The following is a 25,806-nucleotide window of genomic DNA, read 5'->3' as shown; positions in this document are numbered from 1 at the left end:
TTTTTTCATTCGGATAAGTTGGTGTTGTAGGGAGGCAACGTCACACCAAACTCCGTTGAAAAATCTCAAAATTAAACGGACTCTCACACACAGGGAATCACACATTCGTGGTTTGACATAATTCAACAGCGTTTAGGAAAAACTGAACTCCCATGGATGTTTCGGTTCTATTATTGACCTCTAAGTTCTCAGTTTAACAGCACGTCACATTTCACGTTTGACCTGGTTCTAGTTGTTCCCAAACTAGAATCAGTGGGAAATACTGTGGTTATACTATTTAGGGGGAAAGATTTTAGAAAAGTGTAATAAACGAAAATCTTTGCTTATTTAATGATAATATTCTTTAGCTATGTTACAACACTTAACACACCTGCATTAACATGTTGTTGTTTTACGTATCGTGATCTCTAAAGGAGCGATAACCGCCTCTGAATCTCTAAATCTGAGACCTTCAGACCACATGTAAGCTGTAGTAACTATTAACGGCGGTTTATATACGGTCGGTTTAAGCTAACTGTATTCTGTCCAGATGTTATCTAAGGTCTGGATCACCTGAGGGTGTATATTGTTCGCCTTCTGGAGGAGTAGTTACAGAGCTGCCCTCTGTAGACAGTCAAGTGTTTCAAATTAAGACATGTAGGACCATTCTAAATTTTGACCCAGACTCAAATTCAATACACTTTAACGTTACTTATGAGAATACCACTGGGTAGGGATTGGCCTGTTATTCCCAAAGTCTCCTGCCCCAAAATACACCAGGGTGGGTGGCCGTGAGTAACTGTGAACCAGCTCTAACATTTAGATAACATGTCATTGGAGACAAATGTTGCCTGGTGGATCATCGGTTTGTCTAAATGAGCACTGGCTCTCATAGAATCACAAAGGTCTTAAGTGTTGTTTAAACCTTTAAGAACATTTGCTGGCGAGCCAACACCAGATTTTCAGGTGGAAATGGATTGGATTAGACTGGAGTTTGGCATGAGGTTTTTCTTCCAGGCTTCTGGTCCATCTGTTAGGTGTTCCTGATACGTTTGCAAAATTTCAAACCTATCTATGCCAAATATCCTGATTGCGATAGATAGATAGATAGATAGATAGATAGATAGATAGATAGATAGATAGATAGATAGATAGATAACATTCATTCATTCATGTGTCCATTAGCTCATTGTTGATAATAAAAAACAGTTAAAAATAAATAAACAATAATAATTAGATTAGTCCACTTCCTTTGGCTGAGGTGTTGTATAGCCTGATGGCAGTGGGAACAAAGGATCTCCTGAACTTCTCTGTTCTGCAGCGCAGTGAGATGAGACATTTACTGCAGCTGTAGCTGATTCTCTGTCCTGCCAGAATGTTGTGGAGAGAATGGTTGGTATTGTCCAAGATGGCCTCCATCTTACATTGCATGTGTCTCTCCACAATAGTCCTGAGTGAGTCCAGACTACTGCCAAGCACAGACCCAGCCTTTTTGACCACTTTGTCCAGTCTCTTTGTTCATGTCTGACATGCTGCTGCCCCAGCAGACTGCAGCATAAAAAAGTACACTGACCACCACTGCCTGATAAAACATGTGCGGCATTTCATTGTAGACGTCAAAGGACCTGAACCTCCTGAGGAAAAAGAGCCGGCTCTGCCCCTTCAGGTAGATGGCATCCGTGTTCAGGGATACTGTCCATACTATCCAGGTGCACACCTAGGTATTTATAAGTGTGCACCACCTCAATATCCTTCCCTCGAATGTTTACTGGCTGAAGGGTGGGCCCAGGCCTCTGAAAGTCCATGACCATCTTCTTGGTCTTGGAGGTGTTCAGAAAGAGGCAGTTATTATTTCAACTGCATGTATCACTCTGCTTTACAGGTGTTCCATTAACTGTTAATTGGGGCTGGGATGATTATCCGACATAATCGACGTTGTCGATTATAAAAATTATTCGACGTGGAATTTTAGTGTCGACGCGTCGTGTAAAACCACACAGGGTAAATGTTCATAGAACAAAACCGGAACTTTCTAATGGGACCGTTTATATCCATCGTCTTTGGTTTACCCGGATACAAGCGCAGCGCAAAGGCTGGGACAACGCGGTGACGTAATTGAAGTCATTGACTACGTGAATGATTTGCGTCTGTGTAATCTATTTGAACAACATGGCGGCGTCTACCAGCAGTAAGACGGAGCATGTGGATCAACACGCGGCAAAAAAGGCTTGCACACGGTCCTCCAAAGTTTGGGAATACTTTAATCTTGACACCAACAGTGCGGTAGTCTGCAGACTCTGCAAAGTGCATCTTCGTTTGTGTGTGTTGGACGGGGCAAATTGTTATATTAAATGACTAACTGGAAAATAATTGCAATAAAATTACTGTTAGGTTAATAAAAAAAAATAATCGTTAGATTAGTCGAATAATCGAAAAAATAATCGCTAGATTAATCGTTTAAAGAATAATCGTTTGGGACAGCCCTACTGTTAATCAGCATTACATTCATGGTCGTAATCTGTTTTAGATTGTAACAAACTTTGAAAAGATGAAAATATTTCCAGAAATAACATTTGTATTAAATGATGTCTGGTTGTCAGGAGAGGATGAAGGGAAGAAGCCTGGATAGTTCAGTGCACACTTGAGGTAACGTGTAAACAAATCAGCAAGCTAGTGTGAACTGTGCTAGTCCGGAAAATGTTTATGTGTTGCTTAGCAACAGTCCAGTACCAGTCCCGTTTGTGTTGGTGTTGCCAAATAAATGATGAAATAAACAAACAAATCATAATCTGTTGATGCTTAACTAATATGGCACTCGTAGAACTGTTGTATAAAAACATTTGTCTTCTGCAGCCTCTCACCTACAACTGAATCATGGCCATACTGATATTCAATACAACTTCACTCTCTATCATGTGATATTGCTTAATTAATTTCCAACGACCGGAAACAGAATCTCAAAAGACAGTTCCATCAAGTGTCTTTTTGCGCTCTCATCACTTTTTTCATGTTCGTGTTTGGAAACTAGGGTTAGTCACTTAACAGTGTAATTGATATACCCGCAGCTGTTAGCAGCAAAGCAAAGGAGTCATTAGATTTACATTAGATGTGGCTCTTAAATACAAAAGGATAGTTACTTACACTTTATACTTTTTTCGTCAGTAACAAAAAACATGTTTTCTTTAAATGTGTAGCTGTATGTTTATGAATTATACAGGATAGATTGATATGGTTATTTATGTAGAGGTTTGAAATTGTTCATTGTCATATTAATAGTCTATCAATCATAATTTGGAATTATAAAATAAATTAAACTATTAAACTATTAAACTATCTTAACCTTCAGCTAAAATCTAAGTGAATGGATGGAATATTAGCATGATCAATCTGCTGATTATTGCCTCGTTATCTACATTGGTTATTGTGTAAAATAGGCTAACAAAGACTATAATATCAGCTGTGTTTGGCAATATATAATTAATTAAACATTCATTGCCTTTATTCTGATAGCCACAGGGAGAGAGAGGATAACATGCAGGAAATGCCACAGGTCGGGCTCAAACCCATGCCACTGGAGTTTTGTGTAAACTGGTGGCCAGGTGAGCTATAGGAGCGCTGTATTACTGACTTCACCTGAAGAAGGTGAGCATATATGTATTTTCTCATGCAGCGCTCGTCAGTTACTGCTCATTGATAAACTTCTCCAGTCCACCTGTAGCTGTAACTGGTTTAGTTTTACTTGCATACAACATACATACATTATTCATGTATTATACAGGATCGGTGGTAACCCTAATCAGTAGGGTTTGCTCCACTGCTTGAATAGTGTAGCGTAATGCAGCTTGTTCAAGCGTGGTTTGAGTTAACATTGACTAGGCTCGGCTAAATTTTGTTAATGGAATGGCTTGAGCCTGAAGTGAGAGTCAATATTAATTCTAACTGGGCTTATTCAAGAAAGCACAGATTTCCTTAGCGATGTTGATGGAATACCCCCAGGGAGACACTGGAGTGTTTCCCACACAGAGACTTAATTTGGGCGGGCCGCCAAGCTATATTATTTATTTAGCTCAACCCTCATAAGACACCAAAATACAGTTACAGTTCTCACAAACTTCATTTCATTACAAAATGACATGATATTTTACAGGTCATAAACAAAATATTCTCCTCTCCCAAACAGGGCAAATAACCTAGAAAAGAAAAGAAGAAAGAAAGTTCCCCTTCTAAAGCACAGCTCAAGTTTTTCATAAACATCAGGCCAGAAGAAATGAGCATAGATAGAGGTCATTTTACTAAAAAGTACAGCTCTTACATCGTAGGAGGCAGGACAGAAAAACATAAAGTGAGCCTTATTCTCTGTTTTACCTTCTATAGCACACACAACAAACCCAGTGTGTCCTCCTCATTGGCATTGCACTTGCAGCTCTCTGGGCTGATGGTGGTTCAATGTAATGGTGCACATAATGATCTTTGTCTTCTGTTTGAATTATACTTCACATCAGCTTCTACCCTGTACTTTTTCTTTATGAGACAATAACTTAAAATCTTTTGTTAAAACCACATATCAACAGACCATTTCACAGAGTCACATGTTCTGAAGGATAAATGAGAAATCATTCAAATAAAATAAGGATTTCAGCTCATTAGCCAGGAGACAGCCGAGTGAAGTGTCAGACGTATTCACAGGTGTGTTCCAGAGTGAAGTATTTAATACTTATGTCTGATGTGTGGAGGTTCATACATCTCCACTAATGAGCAGAGCTGAAGGACATCTTTGGGCTCCAATAAATCTAAAAGCTCTGTGATGTAGTGTTAAACTTGTATGTTGACAGAAACCCCAAACACCAGAAGCACAGTCAGATACACATAAAATAAGAGTTGTGTATAAGTCTAGAGTCCCAGATGACCACATTGTGATCCAAGTGCTGTACCCGCTGACTGAGTTAGAACAGGTATCAGGAGCAGTGTCCATGTTTCTGCCCCTCTAAACTGCCAAATGTTACATTTTGCACATTGTGCAATTATGATTTTGACGTTGGCCACAGAGGAGCTTCAGGAAATAATGTAGTTTAACCACTTTTTACAAAGGCTTCATTCTTTACTGTTCAATTGAATAGGCTACATTTTTCCACTAGAGATATTCCTTACTGGGTACTGAGTAGGGCTGAACGATTTAGGAGAGTAATGTAATTGTAATTTTTTTTACCGATATTGTGACTGCGATTGCGATTTAATATGCGTTTCTTTTTTAGAGTTCCTTATCTTCTGTATTATTCAACAAACACAAGCAATAAATCATTCTATATTATGACTAACACAATATTAGATAGATGAAACATAAACTGTTCTTTCTTGTAGGCCAGGCCTATATGTCATGATGAAATAAGATGATGCATGAATCAAAATTAATGACATAATTGTATTTAACTACTTCAATCACAGTAGTATATTGACTGATTTGTTTACAGCCTTGTAAGCATGTAAAATTGTCTGTCGTTATGCAGACATGGGTCTCTTCATGGAGATCCCAGCTGGTCAAAGTCTTCATTGATGAAATGCACCGTAAGACTCTGATACGGCTCTGCTGTACGGCTTGACCAGATGTCAGTTATAGTAGTGAAAAACTCGCTGTTTTCAGCTCCGCTGTGACTCTCATCTTGCATTTTTTTTACATAGCTCCGGTATGACAACCTGGCTAAAATATGTGTGGGAGGGCATGCTGTACCGCTTATCCAGTGTATTTATCAAACCCAGGATTGGTCACCATGCTTCCCTGTGAACTCTGTAGTTTCCCCGTGCCGTTTTGAATTACGTTCATATGGAGGTGCTTCATATGTTTTAACACATTTTGGTCAGTGATTCTGGCATTTTAGCCATGTAACTATCATACATGACTTTGTTGTGCTGATACAGGTTAGTAGTGTTGCCCCGTGACGTAGCAACGGTAGCAAGGCAGGTTCTGCACAATACCTGACACTGTGCTGCACCTTCTTTTTGAAAGCTGAAATAGTTCCACACAACCGACATACTGCTCCTCTTTGACACTAAAGTTTCTGCAGTGCCAAGTTCTTTCTCCCTCTTTTAGCCGATTGCTCTACTCTCGCTTGCATGTCACGTGACCAGAGTGTAATCCCAGCCTTAATGGCTAGAAAATCGTGTTTTATCATATTATTTATTTATCACATTATTATTGCAAGAGCGGTTATATCGCGATCCAAGAGATCTAATACAAATACATTTTTAACAGCTTTATCAGCAGTATGCTACTAACCCTGTATGGATGTGATTTATGTCATTGTTGTATGGCTCTGTTTATGGCCTTTGTAAAACATGAACAAATATATAAATGTCATAGACTCTTTGTTTTACAATGTGATCAACTGTTGGATGGATGGATCAAAAAGCCTGGGACAGAATCATTCATATACAAATACTGTTTAAATAATTAGCTTATTGTAATCAAGTCGTCTGCTTATGGAGTTCATTCTGGGTCTTTTCATTCTGACAATGTATGGAAAACTAGGGGTCGACTGATTATCAGCCTGGCCGATTATCAGTGGCAATATTCAGCATTTTGTGTGTTGGGTTACTTTGGCTGTAATGCAGCCATCTGTCCCAATTTGTTGTCATCACTCTTTGGTCTGGAGCAATGTCCGGCTGATAGGCTACACGTTACGAGTAATAGCCTATCAGGCTGAAGGCTGCTGTGTACACAGACAGTGACAGACTACAGCAGGAAGTTAAACACTGTGATGAAGACAACAACAACATTAAGTGTGTTCAGACAGAGCAGCAATAAACTCTAAAAGTAACATAAACTCCAGAGACTGGAGATGAGACACTACACTGACACGTCAGCACATGAACAGTCAATAACTACTGTTACTGAAAAGACATTTTACCACAGTAGAAGTAAAATCACTGTGTAAAAATGTTCTCAGATAAAAGTACAAAGTGAGTTGGTTAAAGTTTCTGTAAATACTTGAAAATATGTTACACATGAAAAATAAATAATTTACACTTTTATTAAATAATTGCATGTATTTCACTTATGGTTATCGGTTTGTATCAGCGTACATCATAAAAATGGAGTGATGTTAAAGAATGTGAACTAAGCACTGCACTACTGTGGAACTGAAAATATTTTCCCAGGATTGACAGGTCATAACATGATGATTAGTCTCTGAAAGATTTCAACTCCCTGTGTGACTGCAGGCATCCAAACAAGTCATGAATAACTGTAACCACAAATATACAACAGGTAAAACATGTAAAGCTCAGCCTGGAATCATCAAAGATCAAACCTTAGACCAGGTTTCAAATTGCAAGAGTTAAAATTGTTTAATTGTAATTGAATTTAATTGTAACTAATTTGAATTGTCTCAGCAAGTTGTAGGGGGTGATTAGTTTTAGCTTTTCCAACTACAATTACAACTATCCCTGACATATTTACTGAGCTGTAGCTAATTAATGACGATTCTGCAAATGAGATAAACTGTCGTCATTACCTAGTTAATCTATTGTCATACCAATGTTTGCTCTGTGGAGTTATGGAGTTATGAGTATTAAAGAATGCAGTATATACGGTGTAAAGTGGTCAGCTAGCAGGTGAGTCAGGTCATTCGTACCACAGTGTAACTGAGCGCCCGCATCTTCAGCCCTAATTTATGCTTGGCCCAAGATTTTTTAGCTGAAGGAGAATCGCCACTCTGTAGAACTTTGGTGTTTGAAGAACGTGGAGTTATTTTGCTGCCCAAGAAGACTAACTGTCTCTACGCAGATGATTTAGGAGATCACGTCATGTCAGGTTCGGACAGATAGCCAGCAGGTCGTTTGGTAGTTGTTGAGCTTCATTGACAGATGACTTTCAGACAGGGCCTCTTGAATCTCCTAGATTTAACTTAACAGAGACAGTAGAGAAACTGAGACGCTTCATTTCCGTTTATTTTCTGTATCTACGTCACATGGGGTTCTCCACCTCCTGCCCCTTTAGGAGACCAGCAGCAGGTCACAGATTATCACAGATTTTTTCACTCCATAGTCACTAAATTAAGTATTGGACCCAGTTTTCACAAGCCACACGTCCTCAGAACATTCTGACATCAAAATGACATTTTTTCAGATCAACAAATCCAGAGAAATTAACTTTATTGGAGACCTGCCTCTGTCTCAGTGCCATACTCTTGCAAGATCTGTCAACTGCCGACATCGTTTGCCAACCGATAACCAGATGTTTAGATGGACCATTATAGTTTAGTTATTTTTTGGATTGACATGGATTAAACTTTATAACTTAAATAAAACTTGTTTCGTTGCTTAACAATTGCTAAAACAGATTATTAGACTATTAAATTGACATGACTTGACCTGATCAGATGTTAGTAGATACAAAAGAGCGGCAAAAAAGATTTGATAAATTTGTATTCTATTTGTATTGTCTATTGTTATACTCTTTTGGCAGGGACAAATAATCCATAGATTAGTATTAAAAATACCCGAGCTTTGTGCAGCAATGGGCTGTAATAACAAGAAAAACGGATCTGTCTTTTCTTTCCCAAAAGATGCAGAGAGGTAAGTCTAGACAGGGAGAGATTTTAATATTAGCTACTGCCACATTTCATGCCAGTTGCCTTCGCTTGAGGGAGGGGTTGGGGGACAACGCCCACTTAGGAGGCCGGAACTGTGTCCCTTTTCATACCATTGGCGCTGCCTGTAATGTGGTATCTTCTGTATAGAGGATCTTTGCTGTCAAACAGAATGTATTAGGGCTGGGGCGACATGTTGACGCACGTTATGTAAACCGACATATTTACATAATGGATTACGTCGCAAGGAGTAAGTAACATGGCTGCACCTAGTTAGAGCATGGACTCCACCGAGGAGCAAGCTGAAGCGAAAAATCCTCACCCACGATCACCTAAAGTATTTTTATATATTATACTTTAGATGTATATTTTAAGCAGGGACCGAAGAACATGGTGCTCTGCAAGCTCTGCAAATTAGAAATGGCTTATCACAGCAGTACTACCGCGATGCTCGAGCACTTTTAGAGACTTTATATTGGACTGTAAAACACAGATTACCAGTTAAGACTGGGCTACATGTTGTAGGGGAATAAGGCCCTGCAGTGCATAATTTGTCATATTTGTTTGTTTTAACCCTTTTAAGCCCGTGGGAGCATATACGCTTCCAAGTTTTACACTGTCTGTGGAGCGTCATGGCTCCGCAACTGTTTGCGGTGGAGACGTGCCGTTTTTTCTCCTTAAACTAGACGATTGGCGCTTTCAATCAAGCCCCTGATCGTCCGTGTGTCGTCACTGACTTATATTTAGACACTAACATTAAAAGTTACTAAGTATTCTGAGTAGTTTTAGCATTTTTCTGGCACATTGCTGCTTTCTGTCTGTGTGTTTATTGATTGATTCTGACCTGCATTCTTTGCCAGTGGCGTTAGCGTCACGTGACTGAATCAGATATTTCTATTGGCTCCAGTGGGTGAGGTCTCAGCCAATCAAATTATTATAACTTATTATAATTATATTATTATAATGCTGACACTAATAGAAACTACAGTAATTAACAGTCAAACCTAAACTGTGGACACTGTGCTGTGTTGAAGGGTAGTAGAGCTTCCACAACAGACTTTGTCTTTGCTCTGTGGCTGCGCTGCAGAAGCTGTACAAATACAAACTACAAACGCTGTGAAAATAAAATGACTTCTACTTTATTATTCAGTGAATATCAATAGAATATACTGCTGATGTTTTGCATGTTCATGCATTTAATGCCCCCTGAAGGTGAATATGTCACAGAACCTGATGCGATAGGGCTGAAGGACTTGTACTTCATCATCAGTACACTCCTGCTAATATTGCATTTTGCAGTTGTTTTGTCATGTCACTGAGCACCACTGAGTTATCATGTTTGTATATGTTAGGGATGCCCCGATTTTCATTAAAAATATGTGATTGGTAGATCGGCATAAATGCTCCTAGTCACCAATCACCTTAAAACCGATCACCTGTGGTTAATACTGTGTGCTGTGTAGTGTAGTCCTGCCTCCCACATTGATTCAATGCGCCAGTGTGCAACAGGCTACCAAATCAAAACAACATGTCGGTGGAACTTTGACAAAATATTTGAGACTGATATAACGTATGCCAGGGCTATTCAACTATGTTATTCAGGGGGCCACGTTTCCTGACACTCGAGCTATGAGCTATTCTCATTATGTATGTACACTTGACACAACATGGCACCATGTTTTCAAAACAGTTTTTTTGTCACATTGCAAAAGCAGCCTAATCATTAACTACAAAAGAAAATAACTAGTGGTTACTTAGATTTTCTATGCAACACAAGCTGTAACATTAACAGAAGTTTTCTGCAACATATCATGTCAGCTGTCTGGCATATCATTTGGTTAATCCTGCCATCTCTTACCAAGCTACATCACAGCATTTTTTGAGTGACAAAAAAGGCAAACAACAGAAGAGAGCAAAGAGGCATTTTTGCAAAAAAAAACAAAAAAAAAAAAACATCCACGATGGAATGTAACGTTGATTTAGAGGAAACTTTTCAAGAAGCTGGGTGTGATTGGATGTAAAAGAGATAATATTCATCTGTAGGGTTGCCACCTTTTATGTGAAAGAAGGTGTCAACTGGTTTGGTTTTACTTGACATTTCATTATTCACAGCACTTTGAGGACATAACATGAACGAAAATATGGTACAAATTGCATCCAGTATTGATTCAAATCCACCGAGTACTGAGAAAACAAGTACTAGAATCTTTTTATTTTCAAATACGGAGCGATCCCGTATTATACAGGACCTTTGGCCGGATGGCAGGTGACCGGTGGCATTCACCTGTTTGCAGGCTGCAAAATCAGGTTGCAGGCAGAAAAACCAGCGCGTTTGTATTCTTCTTCTCCAGCAATTTCGGATGGCTCTACCTAATACACGTATTACGATACAGCGCCACTACATTACCGTAATGGTGTACAGCTGCAATTGCAGTTACAAATGTCAAATCCACCGAGTACCAAGAAAATAAGTACTTGAATTTTGTCAGGAGGCGGAGGCGGCATGAAATTTGACGGAAGCGGCCGCCTCCCAATTCTCCATGCAGGAAAAACCCTGGGTGTGATGAAGGACGCTAATTTCTTTTTGTTTTGATGACACTCACAGAGCTACAACTGTAGTTGTTGTCAGCTCCAGTAAAAAGTTTATTCCTCACTGGTCTCCACCCGCCAACGTGTGTGTGTGTGTGTGTGAGAGGCTGCAGCCCGACACCTAAACGTGGTTGTTTTTTCTGGTTCTTTTGGCTCAGGCGCTGTGCCTTGAAAACTCTGGTCCAAACTCTGTCTTTATTGCACATGTTCATATCGCGATGATAATGAAAATAAGATTAATCTGTCAGCACTAGTAATGAGATACAATAAGACTCATGATTTTTGTAAAGGCATACTAACCTAAAAACCTGTTACTGAATCATGACAAAGTTTCAGAGTTACACAGAGCGTCGTGGTAACCATAGTAACCCACTCACACACATCATCATGGGAATGAATGACAATAATAGATTTATGTATATTTCTCACTTTGCCCTGACGGTCTGAAGGACTCTCTGAAGGTTTCTCTGTCTAGTCTGTCTCTGTCTGTCGGCGTCTTATCACACAGCAACTTTGAACTCACCACGAGCAAAATGCAAAATGATTTTATGTCTAATTGTGTCTAATTACGCTATTCACATTGTTAGAGACTGTATGCTACTCACGTGCTATTAGGTTTACTGGGAGATTTAGAAATTACTAGTGTGATATGACAATATGATATTGAAGAGGACGGAGCTCAGTTTAACCCCTGGCTCTGTTATAGGCAGAGTTTAATCTGATGACCATTTTGTTATCCCCCTGAAAAGAGAGGGCAGGGGCTCAGTCCCTGCAGAGTTGACGCTTGAATTGCGTTGACTTGGTAACAAGTTTAGACTTGTCTGCAATGAAAACGGCCACATTGCTTACATTACGCACACAATATAGCATTGCCCTCATACTGCAACCACGGGTACTGAGTTAGCTCAGTGTCTCTGTCTGTCCCTGTCTGCACTGGCATTCAGACCGACTGAGCCAGTGAAGGAAAAAAAAACTACTTTCAACTACAATGCAGTACACGCAGGGCACCAAAACAGCCTAATGAATAATGATCATGCAACAACCATGTGTCATTTTAACTCGCACACTCACAAAAAATAGTTACATATTCACAGTTTGGAGCCCTGCAGTGTCTCCCTAAAAATTATCTATGTCAGCCGTGGATCGGCCGATCTCACTCAAAGATGATCTGTATCGATATCGATGGCAAAAAACGTGATTGGAGCATCCCTAGTATATGTTATTAGTCCAGTGCCTGTTGAGTCATAGAGCAAGGCAAAAATGGATCCAGCTCTCTTAACCATCCCTATTTACAGTACATTCACCATAATGTACATTTCCGCAGTTCTGATTCTATTTCAATCAGGAGAAACTTATAAAGGAACAAAAGAGGATGAGAAATTTGAAGTTAAATGGGATTCATTGTGAACAACAGGAATAGACTTTGGAAGGAAGTGGATCATCATGGAAAGCAGTCCATAGGTTTAAGGTCCTTCCAATTAGAGAAAACTTCCCCCAGAGACGAGACACTGGTGGTGGTGATGATGGACAGCGCTTGAGGATGGAAGGATTTCATGAGAGGCAAACTTCTCATTGGATGGTTTAATTAGAGATGGTCAGGCATTCATGGGCAAGTTGGTGAAGGGTGGAGGTAGGTTCTGAATGACAGCAGAGAGAAAGAACACTTTTAAAGTTTGACAGCTTACAGGTGATCGGCTAAAGGCCAGTGTGTCAGGTTGTGATTGGATGAAGACAAGAATGAGCTGGTGGAGCTTATGAGTGGGAAACGGTGCTTGTGACTTAGAAGACGTGTGAGGAGATCGTCTTACTGACTGAACTTTCACTAAGCTTCATTACGACAACAATGGAGTCATGTCATGCTGATTTATCTTTTTCATAGCAGAACAGTTTTAGTTCACATCACTTCTTAGTGTTTTGTGATTTCTGTGAGGTTACCATCAGTGAAAGTCGACACTCTGTGTAGATATTTAAAGATAAAGCCAAGAAAGGAAATGAGGTATTATGCCACTGACCAATTTTAATGTGAAACATCTGTGCAGGATAAAGTTTTATTGATGGGAGCTTGGGACAAGTTGAAGTAACTGGGAGTAGTTAATAAATGAAAACAGTATTGTTCTAGAGAAGAGAAAGTTTAAGACAACACAACAGGACACAATAAAGAATTTTGCGAATTTACAAATTGCAGTTTAAATTAGCAATTGTAAACCAAACCTCGTCCCCAGTGGAACTTCCTTCCAGTTGTCTCAGACTATAACATAAGTCATAATATCTGTGTCACTAAACACTATCTCATGTTGGCGGTGACGTTAGACCAGCATCTGAGTCACAGATTGGGCCGCACATGAGAGAGTTAGTGTATAACTGAGAGTATAACTCCTGTGTCCTCACTGCAGAGAGGATATCTCATGTTGTGTCTCAGCTCCTGCGGGGGAACATAAATGTCATCATATCTGATTACTTGTGAAATGATTCCCATGTGCATGAGATAAATGTCAACCTGCCACTTCCTGTTTGTGTGTCTGTCTGCTCTGCATACTCTGCTGTGTGATCACCAGTGTGAGTTTCTCTTTCACAGCTTGTTTCATGAGATAACATGGAGGTCACGTCTCTAACACAGTGTTGTCCACTCTCACTTCTTTTTATGCATTACACATGGAAAAAATATGGTCCCTGCCTATTGTAAACAGTGACATCACATATAAATATCTGTGCTGACTGTCATGAGCAGTCAAAGCCAATGCTGTATAACAATTACGTCACCTGCAGTGGTTTCCTGCTACTGGAAACATGATTAGAGAGTATCTGCAAATAACAGCCAGACTGTATCAATCATTAGATTAGAATTAGGTGTGTGTCATGTACAGTGTGTCAAAATATTGTTTGGTATTTCACCTGATTCCTGAGGTGGAAGTGGACAGTGACCAAATGTATAAATCAATCCAGCAGAAGATAACTGGGTTAGTTCCTGTTTATTTCAACCACATTTGGATCTCTGAATCTTTTTCCATTGTTAATGGAGGAGGGGCAGGGGGAATGGGGTAACCTTACTCTATTTATTTGTGTTAAACTGGCTAAACTGTATTTGTTTGTTCACTACTTTAGCACTGGGTATTGAACTTGAATATTTTTATGGACTGACCAAATTGGTTTGATACTATATTAAAAGGATACTAAAGGATTGAGAAATGTCTCATCATTCAATACCAAATTTTGATACTTAAGGAGTAAATGAGTAAATCTCGTAAGCGTCAGTGAGCCAATGAGCATGCACCATGATTATTTTCATGAACAATTGATATGTTATTTTTTCAGATATCTTGCATTGTGTAGCCAATAGTCCAAAACTCAAAGATGTTCAGTTTACAATGTTGATTTGATATTTGGTATTTTTGTTAGATAAATAATAATTAGATAAAAGACACATTATCGAAATGAACTTTCTCTTGCTTGATTATTCTGGAGAAAATTAGACCAAATTAAGCCAAAAAGTTTTTCAACACTGCTTTCAACAGAGTAGTGAAGTAGAGAAGTAGAATTCTCATTGAGGGGAGTCCCCTTATCTTAGGGGTAATGACACCGCCCAAGGACTGAAACCTCCCTGGTCGTATGCAGCCATACAAAGAATATGTTTGAGTGGGAAAAAAGTCAGTCACACATGGCAGCATCCACACTCCAATCCAGGTAGTGGTAATGCGCCTAAAAGCTGTTTGCCAACCGCCAGTAAACAACAAATGCAGAAGGAGAAGAAAAGCAACAAAACACAAGAAAAATAGGGGTAACTATGGCAAGTTCAGATGACACACAGGAGCTAGAAGACCTGCCTGCTTCTTTTAAATAAGCTGTGTGGGAAAATTTTGGGTTGCCTGTGGACTACAACAGTGATGGAGTGCGAGTGGTGGATCAGGAAAGGACGGTGTGTCGGTGTTGTTCAACAGCTGTGTGTCAGTGGAAACACGCCTTACATGCTAATGCATATTAGATGGCATCACCCAGATGTGCCAATCACCAGAGCTATGCAAAAGAAAACCAACAACTCATCCCTGCTGTTTTTAATAAACCTCTAGATGTGAAAGCAGACAGGGCCAAAGATGTTAGCCTCAATGATGTCTCATCCCGTGCGCACATAAGCCACTCCGTGGTCCATGCCATTTACAGGCATACACGAGCGGTGATTTAATGATATTATATAATATAGCCTATTGTACGTGGAACAAATACAATAAATACAAAACAAAAAAAACAAAAATACAAACACTCCTAATGCACAAGTTTTATTTTTTATTATTCTATTTATATTTACTTTTATAACAACAGATGCTTTTCAGTTTTGCAGCTGATGGTGCCTTTTGTTTCTTATCAAAAATATGACTTATGTGAGAGTGTTCACTGTTTAATATACTACAGGCTGTACCAACTATGTCAGGTAGTTCTAAACAACACTAAGTGGAACAAACTGTAACTTGCACAACTGTTTGTTCAGAATAAATGAAAAGAAATCTAGAATTATGCATTTGGGACTTGCTGTTGCTTTTTTCCCGTTGTACCAAACTCATACTGAACCGTGACTTTTGTGTACTGTTACACCTCTATTCTCTCCTCTCCCCTACCTTATCAAGTTAAGCTAGGTTAGCCTTCTTGTGTTTTTCAAATGGACTGTGAGATTTGTGGGATTTTTCCTCTTGAGAAATGTTCCACATATTTCCTCACCTTCCACTACAAGGCACTCGCTCTCATCTATGACAATCATATTCAAAGTTATCTCAAATGGGATTCTGGTGCTTTCTCCTGACTTTTCTCACCGCCATGATGCCAGCTGTGGATCGATGGTGACACTGTGTAAAACTAGCACAGCTAAAAGATTGAAAGATAATTTCGTATCCACCCAGAATACAAGGCTTATGACTTAAATGGACAAAGACAAAAGCTGTGTCTCAGTTTAATGCACCTCCTTACTCATATTTACTGTTTTGAATGCATAAGTGTGTTCACATTGATCCATGTTGATAAGTACAGCAACATACTGTATGTAAGTATGGAAATATGGTTCACTCAAGTGTAAAATGATGAACGGCTCGGCAGAAGAGAGGGACCACCAACATATTTTCAAACTTTCAAACTCTATTTGTGCCGATGACGCCTTAATTGCCATGTCACATGACAAAGGAGGGACACACAGGGAAGTGAAATGTTCATTTTCAAGTCAAGTAAGCAAAGCACATGGGAGACAGTCACATGTTGCCATTGTCATTTTCAGTGACTGTTCAATTTGAGACAACTTTCCTGTTGAAATTCATGCACTGTGCCAGTGAGTGTACAGCATGTAGAGAGTACTAAATCTGAGTTAGTTGGTTAGTTTTGTAAACACACAATATAGTTTTGTTTCTTGTCAAGCCTAATTTTTATTTATTTCAGTTAACAGTTTTTTCACATCTAATTTTCATTATTGTGTTAACAATGATAACCTTGGTTACCAGACAGTTGTGCCTCTATCTGTGACTGTTGTTGTTTTCTTATGCTGCTCTGTTTACTGTGTAAAGTCCATAGTCATGTGTACAGGTGGACCCACTGTCAGTGGAGTTTTATGACTAATTCTCTTGACGTCAGAGACTCAGAGACTCATTTCTCTTCCTCCACTGTGATTCCACTTCTTCTGAATGAAACACACTCTGGAGACAAGTAAGTCCACTTCAGTGGCAGGTGGCTCTTCACCATTGATTAGTTAACAACAGTAGCAGTAGACACTTTTTCTGTCCGTTTACAGCTTCTGATAAATCTTTGAAACCACTGGACTCAGAGCTGTGGAAGTTTGAATGAAGGGAACTGTTTTACGTTGAATGTCATGATGATGGATTTAGAGTTGTGAGGTTGTGTAGTCATTTAATATTATAGCTGATTCCAGCTGATGTGTTGCTTTTCAACAGATTAATTGATCATTTAAAATATATATTTTCAGCTCTTGATAGTTGCTGCCAAAGATGACTGTTGAATTTACTGTCTGCTCATTCTGTGCAGAGCTCCCAACAAGCTCCACTATTTTTCTTATATACAATATCTACAGGTAGACAACAAACACGAGTGGCATTGTTCATAATTGCTTGCACACTGTCTGTACCTATAAGATTACAAAGTGTGTCCACCAGGAAACTGAGGGCCTGTCCCTGGCTGATACCGCAATATGTTCCTCGGGAACTGCTAACTTTCTATTGATGACGTGGAAAGTAGGGAAGCCCCGATTAATCGGCTGCCGATCATGATCGGTCGGTTTTCATTAAAAATATGTGATTAGATCAGCATAAATGCTCTGTGGTTAACACTCTGGTGCCTGTGGCTGAGAGAAGCACTGTGTGCTTTGTAGTATAGTCCTGCCTCCCACCTTGTTCACTGTGCCGGTGTGCAACAGTCCTCCAAAACAAAACAATATGTCTACCCTGTGGAACTTTTACAAAATGTGTGAGACTGATGTAGTCTTGGAGGGGTTGGCTGTGATTGGTTTTTCTCCTGTGATGAAAACGGTGTATGTTCTATCAAATTTTCAAAATAAAATAAAATTCACTGTCTAAAAGCTCTGCTTCAAAGTAAGAGAACTTCATAGAAATGTGGAGTCAGAGGTACAATATTTGTCTTTAAGTGTAGTGGAGTAAAAGTCAGAATTTTCCAAAAATAATACTCATGTAAAAATACTTGAAAAAATAAACTTAAGTACAAGACCCACTGCAAGTCACCTGTTGGAGACACTGATGATGTGACAAGCATTGTCTCACTCTCAGTGGAGCAGTATTCTGAGCTCAGGTCTGAGCTGCCTCATGTCTTCACCTCATATCAGGCTGTGCTGTCATGTGCATGCACACCTGCATTATCAGTTATCTCTTCTGTGCAGTAGCAACAATTATCACAGTGACCTATGCATGCCTGCAGCCTGCAACAGAAACAAAATGCCAGTAGATAGAGATACAGCTGCCACCTCTGTGAAAGGAATCTATCCATCATTAATGACGGAATGATGGAGGGACAGAGCCACAGTCATCTGGTGGTCTGGAAAGCAGCTTCTCAGCTCATTAACATTTCAGCAGCTCATCATCACTGTGTGCAGCTTCACAGTGATGTGGATCATCTCATGTTGGTCCACAATGAGAGCCTGAAACATGATATACAGAAACAAACTGCCCCCATGGAGGTTTTCCCCTAGAGTGAAATATGATCTCAGTAGCTCTTCTTCTCCGAAAAGACAGTTCTTTGGTTGTTTCATGTTTCAGTGTGTTAAAGAGGAAAAAACATTTATTTTAAAACTTCTATCTGAGGATATTTTCTAAGGATACAACATATATTACATTTGTATTTGTTATATTCAAGGAAATCTATAGCTACTAACATGCTTCACATGCACTTAACTGCCCTTTGGCCATATTGTGTATATGGTAGCTGATGTCTTTGTCACACTGAACAAACATTTGTGGGAAACCTTTGCAGAAATAATCATTTGAGGAAATTACAGCAGGCATGAAGTACAGACTGCATGCGACTTTGGACAACAGAGTTAAGAATGGGATAATGGAGTAAAAGCCAGTAGGAGGAGGTATATGCAATCTTCAAAAAACAGACCTTATTTGTTTCTGGGCCAGAGCTCCTGATAGAAAAGTAACTGTTTATGCTGTTCAGGAAAGACAGAAATACAAAGTAAAAGAGTGGCAGCAGATAGGAGCAGGGGCAGATTCTAATAGCAGTTTCCATCGTGGTTCCACTTCCAAGTAGGGATGGGTATCGTTAAGATTTTAACGGTACTACTACTCTTACCGATACTGCTTACCGATCCGGTACTTTAACGGAACTCTTATCAATACTTTTTGAGGAAGAAAAAATAACTTGAACAAACATTTGTCACAATTGTGACAACGGGCTGTGTTTGCATCAAGTCTAGTAAAGTAGAGCCACTCTCTTCGGTTCTCTCCGCCATCATTATCTTTCTAAAGGTAGGCTACGAGCTTGAGTTGGTGTGTGAGCTGCACTGTCTCGTGTGTGTGTGTGTGTGTGTCACTGGAACAACAGCCCCGCCCCCCTGCCCTCCGCTCAAACAAACAGCAGGCAGAGAGAGAGACAGATCTCTCGTCTTCTGTGAGAATAGCGAAAATATACATACATAAAAGGGTTATTTGACGGAGTTGGTGAAATAAATGTGCAAAATAATGTTTATATAGCGAAAAAAAAAAACTACTCCAGTACCGATAGCAGAAACGTTAAGGTTGGAGCTTATTGATACTGCGGTCTTGAATAATTTAGCCCCGGGTCCTGTTCAATACCGGGGCTCAGTACCCATCCCTACTTCCAAAGTTGGTGAAAGACGTACATTTGTAGAGCATCTAACGTATCTCTCTGTGACTGTGGTGTCCAAAAGTCTGAGACCACTTTCCCAGTCTTTTGGACCCCACGGGATATTTTAGGTTATTTAGGAATGGTGTCGCCCCTACATAGTTTGTCCACCTGAGAGGACTCACAAGTTTGTTTTTACACTGTAAAAACTCTTGAATGAATTGGCACAAAGAGTTTCTATTAGTGGGCGTTAACAGCTCCAGTGTTGCCAAATTAGTGACAGTGACTGACAAACCTTGGCTACTTAGGTGACAGTCTGCAGTACTGCCACACAATAAGAAAGATATTGTGTCTACTTCTACCTTTCTCTGTGAGTGATCATGTTACAGTAAATCCAGCTTAAATCACAGTTCTGTTTTTGTCTTTAACTGATGTGTGTGGTGATGTTGTCTGACGACGTGGTTATTAAATCAGGATTTCAGCAGTATTTAGCTGTATATGTGAACAAAAAGATGAGGAGAGAATACAGCAGTTCCACAACAGTTTTCAACTATGTCCTCAGTTTCGCACATTGACCATATGAGGTCAAGACATGGACTAGGTTTTTATGCATCCATAGGACATAGGAAAGAATAAATCTGTGAAAGAATAAGAAAATAAATGTGGAAATATAAACGAAAAATGAATAAAAGAATAAATAAGTATATAAAATGTGGAAATATAAAGAGAAATGAATAAAACAATAAAAAATGCCTTTACCTATTGCTTTTTCTTTTACTCGGGATTGTTTTTGCTTTTACCTGTTGTTTTTGCTTTTACCTATTGCTTTTGCTTTTACCGTATTGTTTTTGCTTTTACCGTATTGTTTTTGCTTTTACTGTGTTGTTTTTGTTTTTACCTATTGCTTTTGCCTTTACCTATTGCCTTTGCTTTTGCAATATTGTTTTTGCTTTTACCATATTACTTATTGCTTTTTCTGTTCGAAGGGGAGGGGTCTGTCAAGAGAGGGGTGTTACTGTAAGTGCGTTTACAAATGTATTCTTTTTTTATGGCACTCCTATGACTCTACAGGTTTTCACCAAGTGTTGTTTAAAAAAGCTAATTTAAACAATTCATAGAAAAAGTGTTCATTTAAAAAACACAAAAACTGATTTTTTAACTTTCAAGTATCAATGTCAGTACTATCCAAGAATATCCAGTCTCAATTTTGACAGTATATCAGTGGTGTAACAAGGCTACCATTCTTCTTGTGCAGTGGCAGTTTTTCAGTTTACCTTTCAGAATTAACAACAGAAAAACTTGGTGGGAAAAAATATGAAAATTAAATATGAGAGGTATCATGCTTGCTCATTTATCAGCTGTCATTGTGATTTTGTGTTCCACTCACACCATGTAGCCTGACTGAAGGAATAATAATTATATTAGTTCTGGCCAGGGCTCAACAATAATGACACTACTTAGGGTAACGAACAAGTGTGTCCCTGCTCTCGACAGGCCTCTAATGAGGCAATTACCTGGAATGATAGGTTTAACCCAGGCATGATTGAGGATTATTCTAATAGCCATTACTTTCTCTCTGATGTGGGTTATTTTTTCCTGGAGATAGATTAATGCACTTTCTTGCAAATTCTTTAATTGTTTACATTTTTAATTATCTCAGCTCGAGATGCACACGTAAACCACTATCTGATAATCCATCCCCTTAAGGAAACTGGTGACCTTGAACGTGGCACTTGGAAATGTAAGATTTCTTTTAAAATTGACATTTTGAATACCACTCTTATATTTTTAGCAGCCCTGTACATGTCACTTTACAGTGTGTCAGAATTACTTTCAATTATCCACCAGTTATGACAAGATTTGCCCACCCACTGACCACTCTGAGGCAGCACTGGACTGTTTTATGTGAATAATGTTAAAAACTAAAAATTGTGTCTGAAAATCTCAAAGAAAAGTCCAGGTGCTTCAATTAGATCTATCAGCAGTAATTCTGCAGACAACAGACAGGAGGAGCAGAGTAGAGTGGGTGGGACCACAGCTCCCAGTAAGTCCAGTTTTACAGCAGCATACATAATCAGTAGGCAGATGACAACAGGAATCTAGTCTGAGTTTATTTAGCAGAATATTATTATTATTATAAATTATTTAGCTTTCTTTTCTGCTAAGAAATTCTAATACTGTAATTAAAATCTGCTCAGATCTACAGTTTTATCACAGAAAGATCCAATGAAGGAGAAAAACTACTGAAATGTCTGCTGCTGAATTTACTGCTGTACTATCCAGTCTGAACTCTAATCATTCTGAAACTATAGTTCAGTGTGCCGAAAAATGAAAGTACAGTTCAAAGTGCCGATCGCTCTATTTCATGTATGTTGTAAAGTGTGAAACAGTCCAGTCCAAGGCAAAAATCCAGGGCTGAGTTTTATTCACACTCCCATCTGATCACTATCACTGTTACACATTCTACGATGCTACAAAGTCTCTGGCTACAAAAAAGCTTGAAAAGTCGCTGTTAGGATAGAAGAATAGTAGTTGCAATGGAAAAGATAAACTGTCAGAACATTGCAACCCTGTGCACTGCAGCTTTCAACTGGTCTCATCATGAAGAATCTTTAAAGCTCTCCATGGTCTCAGTCCTACGTGTTTATCAGATGGTGTTGTTTTTATTGTTTTTATTCTGTAAAGCACTTTGTGCTACATTTATGAAACGTGCCACACAAGTACAGCTTGATTGATTGATTGATTGATTGATTGTTAACTCACTCACAGTTGATGAGGAGATGATTGTCCTATAACAGCTGACAGCACAGCAGCTCTGAAGCAGAGCAGTGGTGTATGGGGGAGCAAGTTGGGGTAAGATACGTCTGTTTGACATAAACAATGTAATGTCTGCTAGAACGCTTCTGCCTCTTCCTTCCTGCTGAGACTGAAACTTAAACAGACCGAAGTTCCACCCTCGGTTTAAAAACCTTCACACACACACACACACACACACACACACACACACACACACACATACACACACACGCTGTGGTACAGCACTGACAGTGTTGTTGGGTAGATAACTCTGTGTGTGTAGTCAATGCTGAATGAAAGGCTCCCCTCAAAGTGTTACCCAGCCAGCCAAGGACTGATGTCAAGCATGAGACATGCATGACATTTTGTTCCAGCGACTTGTGGGAGGGAAAACTTTTGTGTTTGTTTGTGTAGTATTGAATTGTGTGACTGCATGTGTGTGTGCAAAAACTAATAATAATTAGAATCTTGCACCTTCTCCAGCTGGTAAAAGATAAATTACAGTGACAGTCCTGGAACATGTCCCCACTATACGGCAGCAGACTAGGGTTTGTCCTGGTCCGCTCACTGGCCAGTTTGACTGTGATGGGTTTAGTTGAAACTTGGTGCTGGGCACCGTGAATATCAATAGATAATAAAAATCTATCTAACTTAATGTTAAACTACCTTTCTCTCTCTTCTCTTTCTTTTTTCTTCTTTCTCTCCCCTCTCACCTTGGCCGAGTGTCGTAATGTGTCTTCACTTCCTGTATCCCTTGTTTCAAATTAAAATTCTTCTGCAAAGTCATGTAATTGTGACTTCATGACTTTGCAGCGCTGGCAATATAGCAGAAACACTGGCTAATAAATCAATTATTCCCCATCTTTATCTTTATCTTTACTCTTTAAACGTCTGTTGAACAAAACTACAGATCATACATTGTGTTGGGACTCTAGTACAATCAAAATTCTGTAAACCATGTATCTTTGTTCCACAGACAGAGGAACTGTAAGGAATTGTAAGTTTTTTTTGTGCAATTTTACTTACGTCAATAACTGTTGAAGTTGCTGTTGTAAGTTGGACAACAAAGAAGATCTTTACTGTGCACCATTCACAGCACTGGTTTTCATATTACTGTCTCAACATTGTTCGTAAATCCTTTCCATAAATGCTGTCAACAGAAAACTGATTTTGCCTCCTATTCTGTGGCACTGAGGGGCTTAACAAGCACAGTGTATGCTTTAATTCCAGTGGACTCATAGGAAGTTCTGAGTGCACCACGGTATAGTTTTGAATGAGCAGTGTGGCTGACATTGTTAAACAGCCCAGCTCTATCACCTGTGACCACAGCAATCCATACCTTACTCTGCCTACTGTGCGTTTAGTCATGGACAATAACACATCAGGCTCTGCATTTTTACTTTTTGAAATGCAGGACACACAAACAACAAAACGCAACATCTAATGGGAGGAGTTATTGTTGGTGCAACTGGTTCTAGATAGATAGATAGGTAGGTTGGTAGGTAGGTAGGGAGGTAGGTTATTTATGCCCTAGGGAAAAGTGTCCAGCAGCTCATTAGTAATAATAATGATAGTTAATAATAAATAATAAACAATAATAATTAGATTAGATTAGTCCACTTCCTTTGGCTGAGGTGTTCTACAGCCTGATGGCAGTGGGAACAAAGGATCTCCTTAACCTTGCAGTGCAGTGAGATGCTGCAGCTGTAGCTGCTTTTCTATGTAGCCAGAATGTTGTGGAGAGGATCGTTGGTTTTGTCTAAGATGGTCTCCATCTTACATTGCATGTGTCTGTCTACAACAGTGCTGAGTCCAGACCAACTGACAACCTTCCGTGACGTCACTCATCGGTTTGTTAACTGCCGTTTTGAAGCCTCGAGTTTGGCTTAATAAACGTCGCCATCTTGGTGTTTTTGAGCCTTCCCTTGAATGTTGACTGGTTGAAGGGTAGGCCTAGACCTCCGAAAGTCAATTTTTTTCTTTATCTTCTTGTGTAGATGAGAAGTTAGAAGTATACATTGTGTTCAACTCCCAAAGTACATTTTGGTAAGAAACATCCAATCACTTACTGTAGCCTAAGATCTATGGACACTGCTAACAGCAGGAAAAGCTGAAGATGACAGGTCTGAGAGAACTGGAGGAATTCAGTTCTCTTTTAAATTCTGCATCTGTTGTGGGTGAATTCTGTAGCTACAACACCATGTTGTTTCTGGTAGGGATGGATCTCTGCCTCTGATGGCCAAGACTCAGGGCAGTGCAGTATTGAGACCCATCTGCCATGACGGTGAAGGCCAAAAATGATTTCTCAGAATCAAAGCTGAAATAATTAAAACTTGTGGCTAGAACATAGACCTATAGAATTGTTACATTATCCAGGAGAGTCTCCTGCTATTTCCATGCACACACTGTGAGGAGTAATCTAATTTCAAGTCCTTCAAAGAAACGGGCCTGTACCATAATACCAGTGGCGGCTGCTGGTCTTATAAGGAGGGGAAGCTCATTTTTGGCCTACATCATAAAACGTGTCCGTTTATTTATATGTAAATTCTACCCTCCGTTCCTTTTCAAGAAAATGATCTGTGACCCTGTCGTACCAACTAGGCGTCTTTTCCAGGGACTTGACCAGTGTCCTCTCAGTGGCCAGCAGAGCTAGGCTGCTTAAACAGCCTTGGCCCATAGTGTTGCGGGTGTAAGACTTGAGCCGCTTTAAACAGGAGAAGCTCCTCTCTACACCTGAAGATGTAGCTCCAATCGTTGCCACTAATGACAACAGTTTGTACAGCTGAGGCATTGCACTGTCCAACTCCATGTCTTTCAGAAACAGCAAGAAATCACACAGCTTTCCCCTGTTGCCCTGCAAGTCCTGGTTTGAATATAGGACTTGAAGTTCAGACCTCAGTCTCCCTGAATCAAAGAACTGGCCATAACCTTTCAGGACACTCTGAAATGCCTCCTCTGGAAACACTTGTCTCATCTCATCAAATTTCCCTGGATTGACTAATTCCAAGAAGCGCATGCTTTCCAAATTTGCAAAACGCCGAGGTATCTGCTCTGAGAGATTGTCTAGGATGGCCATGTACAGATTTCTGTAGCGCTCCTTGGGATCCTGCAGTTGTGACAGACGGGGGCTCAGTTTGCGGGTCTGATGTGAGATCTGCTGCTTTGGCATAAACAGCTTAGAAAGCCCCCTCTGACCTCTTCTCTTTGACATAAGCAAGAAGAGACTCAGTTCTTTTCTTGCAGTACAGAACATCCATAGCTCTCTAGCGGACAATGTCAAACACCACATCAGTCTCAGAAGATTTGCTCATATGTGTACAACATGAACACAAACTCAAAATCCTCCAGTTTCATCAGAAAGCCTTTGGCACAATCTAATGTGTCATCATCCATGGTCTTATCTGCAATAATCTTCTCAAAAGTCTGTAGGAGGGCATCATAATTGTTTGCCATAGTACTTACTATCCGTGATGAGAAATTCCATTGAGTAGGAGCGTTTCTGGGCAACCTTGAGCAGCCTGCAGACTCAAGAAAAGACATCCTCTTTGTGGAT

The 25,806-nt window shown here is 39.6% G+C and overlaps 1 protein-coding gene across 3 annotated transcripts in view; it reads left to right on the top strand.

Moving 5' to 3' along the window:
* The window catches only part of LOC111219902 (endophilin-A3-like), a 75,203-nt gene that overhangs the window by 373 nt on the left and 49,024 nt on the right, over positions 1-25,806 (top strand). The window lies entirely within an intron of this gene.

This window comes from Seriola dumerili, unplaced genomic scaffold (assembly GCF_002260705.1).
Source record: "Seriola dumerili isolate Sdu_G_001 unplaced genomic scaffold, Sdu_1.0 BDQW01000003.1, whole genome shotgun sequence".
Classification (NCBI taxonomy): domain Eukaryota; kingdom Metazoa; phylum Chordata; class Actinopteri; order Carangiformes; family Carangidae; genus Seriola; species Seriola dumerili.
This window is presented reverse-complemented; position numbering and strand designations above follow the sequence as displayed.